Below are 10916 nucleotides of genomic sequence, written 5' to 3'. Positions count from 1 at the left end.
TGGTGGCTCACAACCATCTGTAATGGGGTCTGGTGCCCTCTTCTGGCCTGCAGACACACACACAGACAGAATATTGTATACATAATAAATAAATATTTAAAAAAATAGTTTTTTATATCAGGAGATTGAGGGCAAAAATGGGAATGAGGAATTAATCATCGCCTTAGCTTATTAACCAGACCTAGCAAGGGAGCTAGCCACAATCAGGCCATTTTGTATCCTCGACTCTAGCCTGGTAAGTCAGACAGTTCAGCTGTGCGTCCTTGTGAACCTTAGCTAGTTTTCTGGGGTTATTTCTGTGAAAATTATTAGCAAGGCCTCTGGTCTAACCTAACGTTATCAGGAAGCTTTGTCTTAGTGCCATGTGACTGCCTCTTTCCAGCCTGGCTCGTGGACTCAGGTGCTTTCCATTTAAACATTAACCTGAGCAGCTCCGAATGTGGAACTCATAGTCCTTAGCTGGGAAACATACCCTTGCATTTATTTTTTCTTTCTTTTATTGTATCCATCAAAGTTCTCATTATTATTCTTCTCACAGTAGACAGTACCGCTTAGGGAGGGGTCATCCATCTTCTTAACAACCCACAGGTAAAAATGTCCAGTAGAAGGCGATGTTTCCAAGAGATAAACACAAGGTTTTACAGGCAGCGGAGATCTCTCCACATCTACGCACACCATGATAGATACCAGAGAGAGATAGAGCCACAGCAAGCTTGTAAAGGCACAGCAGAAGCAAAAGTCCTTTCAGGGTCTGCAGTCCCGTGGCCTTGGCTAGCCAAGACTGGCCCATCAGAGAGTTCCTTCCGGAGGGCTGACACCTGAATCTTGGATTGCCACTCAGTGGTCCTCTGGCACAGCCAAAGGCGCTGGCCCCGGTCAGATCAAGTCATGGAGCTGTGCAAGGAAGCAGCGCTGCCTGCAATAGAATCAGAAGGAAGTGAACGTCCTGCCCTGGTGTGCTTGCTGGCCTGCTTTGGTGTCCTGGGATGTACCCTTTTTACAAAAGTAAATTTTTTTGCTGGGTTACTTTCACTTTCTGTTTTCTGTGGGGGGGGGGGGGTCGCCACCACATGAGGAACCACGTTAAAGTGTCACAGTCTTGGGAGGGTTGAGAACTGCTGGCTCTATTAACCATCCGTGAGAACAGGTGAGATGGTGCAGCGGCTTATAAGTGCTCGCTGCCTAGCCTGACTTTCTGAGTTTATGCATATGGTGGAAGGCAAGTGTCCTTTGACCTCCATTTGTGAGCCACAGCCCAAATATGCATGGAAATAAGATGCTTTTTAGAAGCCGTCCCATGATCCCATAGGACGGGGTAGGAATGTGGCCAAGCTTTGTTTCCTAACAAATCAACCTATCATTTTGTCCAATCAGAACGTCAAGTGGGGGGGGGGGGAACTAGGGAGGTGACCTAAGGGTCTGACAACACTGGGGGCTCTTTCAGGGGACCTGGTTTCCATTCAGTAGTTGGTAATCTCAGTTCCACGCGTCTGACACCTTCTTCTAGCCTGCACGGACATTGTGCATGTGCACACACACATTTAAATAAGTAGAGAAACTTTTTTTTTTTTATTCAACACAGGGTTTCTCTGTGCTACATCAGTACACCAACTCCATAATAGCAGGTAAGGTTACCTGTTCAGAAAGGGAGCAGAGAAGAAGGCAGGAGTTAAATTGGAGTTTAGCACAAAAAGATCCCCCAAAAAAGCAACCAGTTTTCCTCTTGAGTGAAAGCCAGATGCCATTAGCATCTGCATCCTTACCAAGGGCCCAGAGATGCCAAAAGTGTTTGGGGCGTCTGATTCTTTTTTTATTATTTGATGATTTATTTTTACTTCATGTGCATTGATGGTTTGCTTGCATGTGTGTCCGTGTGAGGCTGTCAGATCCCCTGGAGGTAGAGTTATAGGCAGTGTGTAAGATGCTATGTGAGTGCTGGGAATTGAACTTGAGTCCTCTAGAAGACCAATTGGTGTGCTTAACTGCCAAGCCATCTCTCCAGTCCCTCTGATCTGGTTCTTAAATGTTTCTAGGGTTTATGTTGCTAACATTTCTTCTTGGGAGGAGAGGTTAGCTCTGTCTACTTCTAAGGTCCCTGAGAAACCAAGGCACAGATCAATCCAAGTTCAGTATTTATCGGACTTCCTTACACAGCATCTGTGAGGGTTTACTTACTGGGGTGTGGGCCTCCTTCCTTATGAGCCACATTTGAAAAGCCTTACCCTGTAGGAAGAAGGGCTCCCATACCCACATAGATGAAGCCCCTCCCCCCTGCCAACCCAACAGCCCAGCCCCTCTTGTGAGAAACTGAGGAAGCCCCATGTGGCTGTGTAAATAGCAGACAAGGTCCTGAGGAAACGCGCAGGTGTGCACTGTCAAATCAAGGACCAGTGCCTCAGGCCCACAGGGCTTGGCAGTCTTCTGTGGGGTGAGGCTCAGAGGGACTTCAAGGCCTTCCTCTAGAGTGTGAATGTGGGCCGTGTGTGCAAACGCGAATACTTAGGAAGGACTGATTAGTGCGTGCGAAGTACTAGCGGAAAATGCAGCCTCCTTCTCCCAGACGTTACAGCCTGGGGCTGGTCAACTACAGACAGGAGATTAGCTCCTGCTTCCTGCTGTTCTTGGAGGTTCTGGGTTGTTTCTGTACGAGATGCCATTTCACAGAGTGACCTTGGCCCACCAGACTCCAGCTTTTCAGGACACACTCGTCTATCCATTCTTCCTTCCCTGTTTGCTGCAAGTCAGGCCAAGTCTCAGCTGAGCTGGCAGCTGTGCCCTCTAGTGTGTGTGTGTGTGTGTGTGTGTCAGGTCAAGTCTCAGCTGAGCTGGAGGCTGTGCCCTCTGTTCTTTGCTTGTATGTTTGTTTGTGTGTGTGTTTTGTGCATGTGTGCAATGGTGTATGAGTATGTGTGCACGTGTGTGTGTCTTCTTCCAGGCCATGTGCAAGGTTTCCAGATAGTAGAGAGGAGTTGGATACTTAGGGGCGGGGTGTAAACTCTCATCAAACCATCTGAGGTTCTGTTTAGCAAGGGGGAAGCACACTGCCTGCTCAAAGATGGCAGTTGCTTGGCTCAGAGGCCAGTCACAGTAGTTTAGTTCTTTAGAGGAGGAGATGTTAAAGTAGTAGGCAGGTAAGGCTTGTTAAGAGAAAACTCTTTCTGCTCTACGGAATAGAATCTCTTGCCTGGGTGGGGACCCAACATTCCAGCTGGGCCTGGCCAATTGACAAGAGCCTTGGGGCGGGGGAACCAACCATCCAACCAAATAAAAACAGAGAGAGAGAGGATAATGAAAAATTTCTTGTCTTAGGGCCCTTTTCCAGAGGCTCAATAAAACACTCTTACCAAATGATTACAGTAACTTATCATAATACTATTATTTTTGTTTATGCAACTTTAAAAACTGCATATGCTGGCCAGGTTTAAAGAAAAAAATGTATAATGGGGAATTGTGAGTTGGTTTTTTTGTTTTGTTTTGTTTTGTTTTTTTCCTGTCAAAAGTTTGTTAGCTTGCTAAACATACCCACTTACCGATAGTTTTTTTATATCAGGAGATTGAGAGCAAAAATGGTTTTAAGGAATTAATCATCGTGTTTGGTTATTAACCAGACCTAGCAACAATCAGGCTGCTTTGTATCTTTGACCCTAGCTAGCCTAATAAGTCAGACAGCTCAATGGGTTAATAATGGGCTACATAAGTTATAAGAGTTAATAAGAGGCCTGAGCTAATGGGCCAATCAGTTTGTAACTAATGTAGACCTCTGTGTGATTTCTTTGGGACTTAACAACTGTGGGAACCGGGCAGGATAGAAACCCCAGAAAACCTCAGACAACAAATGGTGCCCCAAATCTATTTACACCATGCTATAACATAACAGAATATAGCATGAATGATAAAAAGCAGACACAGATATTAGGATTAAACCAGAAGATCAGAAATGCAAAGCAGCCAGCCATTGGCTCTTACCTCTACCTCAGACCAAAATGGCCATCCTGCCTCCACGAATTCTCAGAATGAAACTGAGCCTGAGACCTGTCTCCTCCTTTTTATCTTCCTCTAGTGCTGGGATTAAAGGCATTACCACTACCACCTGGTTTTTTTTTTTTTTTTTTTTATAGCAACTAGTGTGGCTAGTGGGATTAAAGGTGTGTGTCACCAGACTGCCTGGTCTGTGAGGCTGACCAGTGTGGCTGTTTTACTCTCTGACCTTCAGGCAAGCTTTATTTATTAAAATACAAATGAAATATCACTACACTTCCCCTTGTTGTCTAAAATAAAAAAGGCTATAACTGATATAAGAAAAACTTTATATACTAAGTACAATACCATATGCAATATATACAGGCAGTAAATACATCAACAATGTCTAGTCCCTTTGCCTTTGACAAATTCAGGGAAAATACTCCATATCCATTCTCTCTTGGCAAGCTCAAAGTCTTGTGCCTAATTTACTTCCTATCATAACTTGCACTGCTATTTAAAACTATCTTTTGATATCTCTCAATCTTATATACTTTATATTTCTTTCCTGAGTCTTGTAAACAGTGAAAGATATAACTGTCTAGTCTTTAACTATCTCGGAGACCCAACGAAGAAATAATATTAACTGAGTAAGTATGAAGTGTAAGCAAGGGTCTTCAAAAAAATGTGAGAAATGACAGAAACAGATGGCTGTCTGGACAGTCACCCAATGTTCCTCTACAATGTTAGGGCATCCATCTTTGGCCTACAGGCCTAGAATATCTGACAGACTTTTCTATGAGGCAGAGTTTTTGAAGGACTGTACCTGCCTTGTCTCGGCAAGGTTTGGCAGTCACTGTCTTCTGTGTCCTTCTTGTCCCATTAGGACAGCATATTGTCACGAGTTGAGGAAAGGGCATTTTGTTGCCCAGTGGCTTACTTTTGCCATGAAGAAAGTAAACTCCCTGTGGCGTTTCTTCAATGCTCATCATCTTCTCTGGAGTAGGTTGGTGCTGCTGGGAGCAGACATGCTTCATTGTCATAAAAAAAAAGAAAAAATAACCTATGCTATAAAAACATCTTAAATGCTATATTCTGTAGATCTCTGAAGTGTTTGAAGATGACCTGTCTATCTAAAATATATCTTTATTTGACCTAGAAAACATACCTAATGTGATTATAAGTTTGTTTATAACAGGTGATTAACTACTATCCTGTATTTCCCTATTATCCTAAGCAGTTGGTAATAATAATTTTCAAGGACCATAAATTTGTATTACATTGGTAAATGTATATAAATTTATAAGTTTATAAGCTATATAAACTTTTATAAGTTATATAAACTTATATAAATTTATAAGTTATAAGAGTTAATAAGAAGCCAGAGCTAATGGGCCAATCATTTATATTGTAAATTTATATTTACATTATATCATAAATGTAAATTGTATAGGTAAAATACCTTGAAAAAGAGTGGAAATGTAGTGGAAATGTTCTGACAAAATTAATCTCAAATTTGTATTAATATACAAAATTTGTATGCAATATACAAAAATCCAATCCAATGTAAAACTTTTAAAGCTAGTAGTAGCTTTTTAAAAGTAGATTTGATAATCTACCTTTTTATTTTATCATATATATATATATATCTTCACTTTTTTCTTCTCAAAACAAGAACCTTGAATCTAACTACCTTTTTTTAGCTTTTTTCCTGACCATTACCAGTAACAACTTGTCCACCTAAACAATGACAAATGTCGATAACTTATTGAATGACCAAAAATCATCCACCCCACCTCTTTGGAATGTGGCATCATATTCTTAAAATTACTTCCTATTGCCTGAGGGTGACAGCACCTTTAAGAGATTCTGAAAAGAAAAATTGGGGTTCATTTACAAGTCCTGGGAGAGGTAGCTGTATCATTTGTGGTCCAGTCTCTACATAATGTAAAACTGTAGGGCTTGTCTCGGATCCTGGCTAGTGTAGTCTGTTAGGCTGGATCATCTCAGCTAGCCACCTCGAGATTGTTCTGAGCAGTTTGTAGTCCAAAATCAATCTTTAGGTTGTGTTTTTCAGCTTAGTGGTGTTATCTCAGTCTTAGAGGGATCGTCATTGGGGGCCCCATCTTCCTTTTGGAGACTTCCAAGATCACCGTGAGGTGTGCTCATGGTTCACTGCAGAAAATGGAGAGAGACTCGAACCTGAAATCATGTACAGGGAGGGAGATGAAACCTTTTTCTAGAATTAGTTAGTACTCTATATGACTATTAATATCATGACAAAAATTAAAAATATATAAAATATAAATATATTTAAATATATATTAAAAATATAAAAAATATAAATTATAAATATATAAATCTTACCTTAAGAAAAGCTGCTAAAGAGTCAGTATATAACCAAAGGACTATGAGATTAGTAGCAATAAAATAGTCCTTAATTTTTTTTCTTCTTCTGTCCCATATCAGGTGGTTCTTCTGACATGAGACAGAGGTTTTAGCTTTCACTTAGTAAACATGCTTGGGTTTAGAGAAGGAGAGGACACACTCCAGCTACAAAGCCAGCTTCAATCTTTAATCAGACTGGGATGGCGATAGCAACAAGACCATTTGCATATATGTCTGTAGACAACAGTAGAAACAAACATTTGGGAAGATTTACGAAATTTTATCCTGTTGGAAATGTGATATACTAATAGGCCAATTTACTCTTTTTTTTTTTTTGAGACACTTTTTCTGGATGATTTGTCCTTTTTCTTCAGATGTCTCATTTGTCTGGTGGTGCTTAGATTCCTTAGCTGGATTCCTTTATTCTCCTGAAACTACAGAAACAAAACCCTTCTCCAACACTAATTTCGAGGAGATTCTCTTTTGGCAAGTTATAACTGATCAAATGAAAAGCATCTGTTAGTTTTATAAGTTAGTACAGATTAAATGGCCATGCTGTTTGATGAACTATCATCTCTTCTAATTAAGAGGTGGCTCTTCTTCAGATCAAATCTTTATCAAGTGAACTTCCTGCCCTGGTGTGCTTGCTGGCCTGGTTTAGGGTCCTGAAATGTACCCTTTATACAAAAGGAAATTTCTTTTGCTGGGTCACTGTCACTTTGTGCTTTTCTTTGTGTGACACAAAGATTATTTCCCCAACAAATTGATGGCTTATCTTAAGATTTCAAGTCCATTTAGGGGAGTGCTCAGACCTTCTCTCCCTGAGGAGAGATGTGTCCCATGGCTTTGTTGCATTGGCACACAGGGGCTCAGGTGATTGACACTCTTTTGAATTGGTATTGGTAATGATCCTAGGATAGGATTCACAAAGCAGAAAACACCAGGGTATCCAAGAAAAGTCCGTGTATAGATCTAGTTATGAAATGTATAATGGCCACTGCTCTATGGGGGGATTTTCTGGAGGTTGGATGAGGGTGGAGGTGTCTCTGTCTTGAAGTGAGGACAGGGTCTGGATCCAAAGCTCCATGGCTGTCCCTGGTGACTTCATACAGGCTTGCTTCTGGCTGTGCTGACTGGGGGACTGTACCAACGTGCCTGTTTCTTAAAAGCACTTAACAGGAGATGGAGAGATGGCTCAGCAGTTAAGAGCACTGACTGATCTTCCAGAGGACCTGGGTTCAATTACCAGCACCCACATGGCAGCTCACAACTGTCTGAAAATGCAGTTCCACAAGGTCTGACACCTTCACATCAATGCACATAAAAATGAAATTAAATAAATTGTTAAAAAATTATTTAAAAAAATTTAAAAAAAAAGCACTTAACCTAGGACCCCAACCTGAGAGGGGGTCAGCCAGAGATGGACAAGGCGAAGCATTTGAGCTCGGAGTGCAAAGAACCACCCTAGAGGGAGTTGAACCCAATGAGAAAGAAACACATTCTCCATCTGAAAGCAGCACCCTGCTCCTTGGCACGCTCAGGACAGAGGGAAACAGTTGTACGACAGGCTGTTCAGCTCAAGAAAGCTGGAAAATGCTAGATTTTTTTGTTGTTTTTGCTTTTTGAGACAGGGTTTCTTTGTGTAGCTGTTGCTGTCCTGGAACCCACTCTGTAAACCGTAAGGCTGGCCTCGAACTCCCAGAATCACCTCTGTGCGATATCTCAAGGTTTTTCTGTTTACGCGTTTTATAGCCTCATCTGTGAAGGAAACTCACCCAGTGTTTGAGAGTGCTCTGACGTTTGACATTCTAAGGACAGAAGGAAATGATCTTTATATCAGATATTACCAACTCAACGATCTGTTTCCTAAGATGGACAGCGTGTTCTGTTCCCATATGTTTTTCTTCCTGTACTTCCTCGTCTTTGTTCTCCCTGATATTAATCAAGTAGAACATTTGATTTCCTTGTAAACATGGCTTAAGGATTATAGTGTCTTTGTATGTAGTTGCCCTTAATAAAAACACAGCCCAGGAGACACTCTGGAACCGCAGAGAGTCTCCCATGAGCTACCATGCTTGGCTTGGCTGGGTCCTAATGTTTGTTCCTTCAGCCCACAGTCTCCAAACTAGTTTCTTCCTCTCCCTCCCCCCTTTTGCTTTGTTTTTTTCGAGACAGGGTTTCTCATGTTACAGACCTGACTATCCTGGAACTCACTCTAGACCAGGTTGGCCTTGACTTTAGAAAGAGAGCTGCCATTCTGCCTCCCGAGTGCTGGGATTAAAGGCGTGCAGCACAACCCCCAACTTCTCTCCCCTTAAGACTCCTTTTGCTTGATGTTTGTAATCTGGTTCCTGTGGCCCACTCCTGACTTCCTTGCACCCTGAGTATCCTTGCTTTTGTTTTTCATTTCCAGTCAGAGTGACAAACACAGGCTACAGAGGAAGAACAGGCTGATGCCATCCCGTTCCATTTCTTGTAGCTGTCTCTCTCTCTCTAAAAAAAGACAAGGCCAGAAAAGTGGACAAGTTTTCAATAACCGTATCTGGAGGATTAAAAAATAATATTTTGCCTCTTCAAAGGTCAACTAGTTTCCAGAGGACTGAGACATGAAATAATGAAATGTCCTCTTCTCCAGGGAGGCAATAGAGATCCCGTGCAGAAGGTTCTAAACCAGTCGTGTCTACGGAGAAGAGGGCTGTGTTAGCCTTCCTGTTGCTGTGAGAAGACACCATGGCCAAAGCAATTGATGGGAGAAAGAGCAGATTTTGGTTTACGGTTCCTGGTGGTTCGAGTCCATGATAGCCGGGAAGCGTGGCAGTAATTGGCAGCTTGAGCAGCAAGCCGAGGGTTGGGCCCATCAGCTTTGCTGTGCTTGCTAGCTTGGTTTGGGTCAGGGTTTACCCCTTTTATGAAAACATATTGCCTTGTGGGAATACTTTCATTTTGTTTATGCGGGTTATTTATTTATTTATTCATTTATTTATTTATTTGGTTTTTCGAGACAGGGTTTCTCTGTGGTTTTGGAGCCTGTTCTGGAACTAGCTCTTGTAGACCAGGCTGGTCTCGAACTCACAGAGCTCCACCTGCCTCTGCCTCCCAAGTGTTGGGATTAAAGGTGTGCGCCACCACCGCCCGGCTTGGGTGTGTGTGTGTGTGTGTGTGTGTGTGTGAGAGAGAGAGAGAGAGAAAGAGAGAGATCGATCTATTTCCTCTTCCTTCTGCTCCTCCTCCTCATCTTCTCCTCCTCCTCCTGCTCCTCCTCCTTCTCTCCTTCTCCTTCTTCTTCTAACTCAGAGATCCGCCTGCCCGAGCTTCTGAGCTCTGGGATGAAAGTTAGGCGCTGCCACACCCAGTTTTGAGATTATTGTTTTTTCCCATCAATTGGAGTCAGGCTAGGCAACATAGTTGGAACCTACGTTGGGTTCCTTAGAAATTGCGAAGCCGGGCTGCAATTCACGAGACGGTGTCTTAAAATCAACTCAGAACGCCAACAGAAATGAACGAAAATTGTGCCCTCCTTACTCTCTCACCCGGTATACACCATGCACTGCACACTCAGATGCACTCCCCGACCGAACCGAACAAGCTCACCGCGATCCGCGAACGTGAGCGAGCGAAACCCTTCAGGCAGCCCCACGGTCCCTAACCTTTCCCGGCCCGGTAACCAACTAAAGACACGCCCCCTTCCCGCACGCCACGCCCCCGCGCGCGAGCAATTCTGTCCCTGCCGCGCTGCCGTCGCGCGCGGGGGGGGGGGGTGTGTGTGTCATAGGTCACGGCGGCGTTTGTGGTGACGTGGTTTTCTGCTCTCACCCGGAAAGGCCGGCGTTCGCGGCGGGCGCGCGGAGCCGGCGTCTCCTCGGCGCGCTCTGGCCTGTCTCCGGCTCGTCCCGTTGGCCCCGGGGAGCCACTCGCTGTCTCCGGAGCGGCGGGGAGGATGGTGCGGGGCAGCCCGGGTCCCGCCGCGCGCCGCCGCGAGTGACCGGGGCCAGGCCGCGGGCGTCCGCGGAGCCGCCGCTGTGTGGGGCGGTGAGTAGGGGACACGGTCGGGGTCGGCATAGCGGGCGCTGGGGCCGGGACCCCGGGCGGTCGGTGCGCGGCGGTGCGCGGCGGTGCGCGGCGGTGCGCGGGCTCTTCCGCCCGCTTCATCCTCCCGAGGCCTGAGGCCTGCAGAGTCCTGGCTCCTGGAGCCAAGGCTTGTGATCGTCGGGATACGGCCGAGTGGACGTGCTCTGCAATTTTTAGGAAAGAAGAAAAAAAAAAAGATTCGGTTTTGGAAAATTGAGAAACGTTGCGTTTGTGTCTGTTTGTGCACGTGAGTGCAAGTACCTTCAGAATCCAGAAGAGGGCGTTGTGTTCCTAGAACTGGAGGTAGAGGCCATTGTTAGCTGCTTGATGTTGTGGGGGTTGAGAACCTGACTCCGGCCCCCTGGGGTAGCAGGTGTTCTTAACTCTCGCGACCCTCTCTCCACTCTCCATTTGTCTGTGTGTGTGTGTGTGTGTGTGTGTGTGTGTGTGTGTGAGAGAGAGAGAGAGAGAGAGAGAGAGAGAGAGAGAGAGAGAGAGAG

At 44.5% G+C, this 10916-nt stretch overlaps 1 protein-coding gene and 1 long non-coding RNA gene across 2 annotated transcripts in view; one reads left to right on the top strand and one right to left on the bottom strand.

Annotated features, from left to right (window-relative positions):
• Positions 1-4077: 4077 nt before the first annotated feature.
• On the bottom strand, positions 4078-10067 carry LOC126504189 (uncharacterized). The gene is made up of 2 exons (XR_007592531.1): positions 9890-10067; positions 4078-6162 (listed from the first exon to the last, which is right to left on the bottom strand). It is a non-coding gene; the product is annotated as an uncharacterized lncRNA (long non-coding RNA).
• A 102-nt stretch (positions 10068-10169) lies between these two features.
• Tmem248 (transmembrane protein 248) overlaps positions 10170-10916 on the top strand; it is a 19865-nt gene continuing 19118 nt past the window's right edge. The window contains exon 1 of the mRNA XM_050146270.1: positions 10170-10377. The gene's annotated coding sequence lies outside the window, so the exon portion shown is untranslated. The remainder of the gene's footprint in view (positions 10378-10916) is intronic.

Source organism: Alexandromys fortis, unplaced genomic scaffold, assembly GCF_014885135.2.
Source record: "Alexandromys fortis isolate MF-2015 unplaced genomic scaffold, M_Fortis_MF-2015_v1.1 scaffold_56, whole genome shotgun sequence".
Classification (NCBI taxonomy): Eukaryota; Metazoa; Chordata; class Mammalia; order Rodentia; family Cricetidae; genus Alexandromys; species Alexandromys fortis.
Note: the sequence above shows the minus strand (reverse complement) of the source record. Positions and strands in the feature narration are given on the sequence as shown.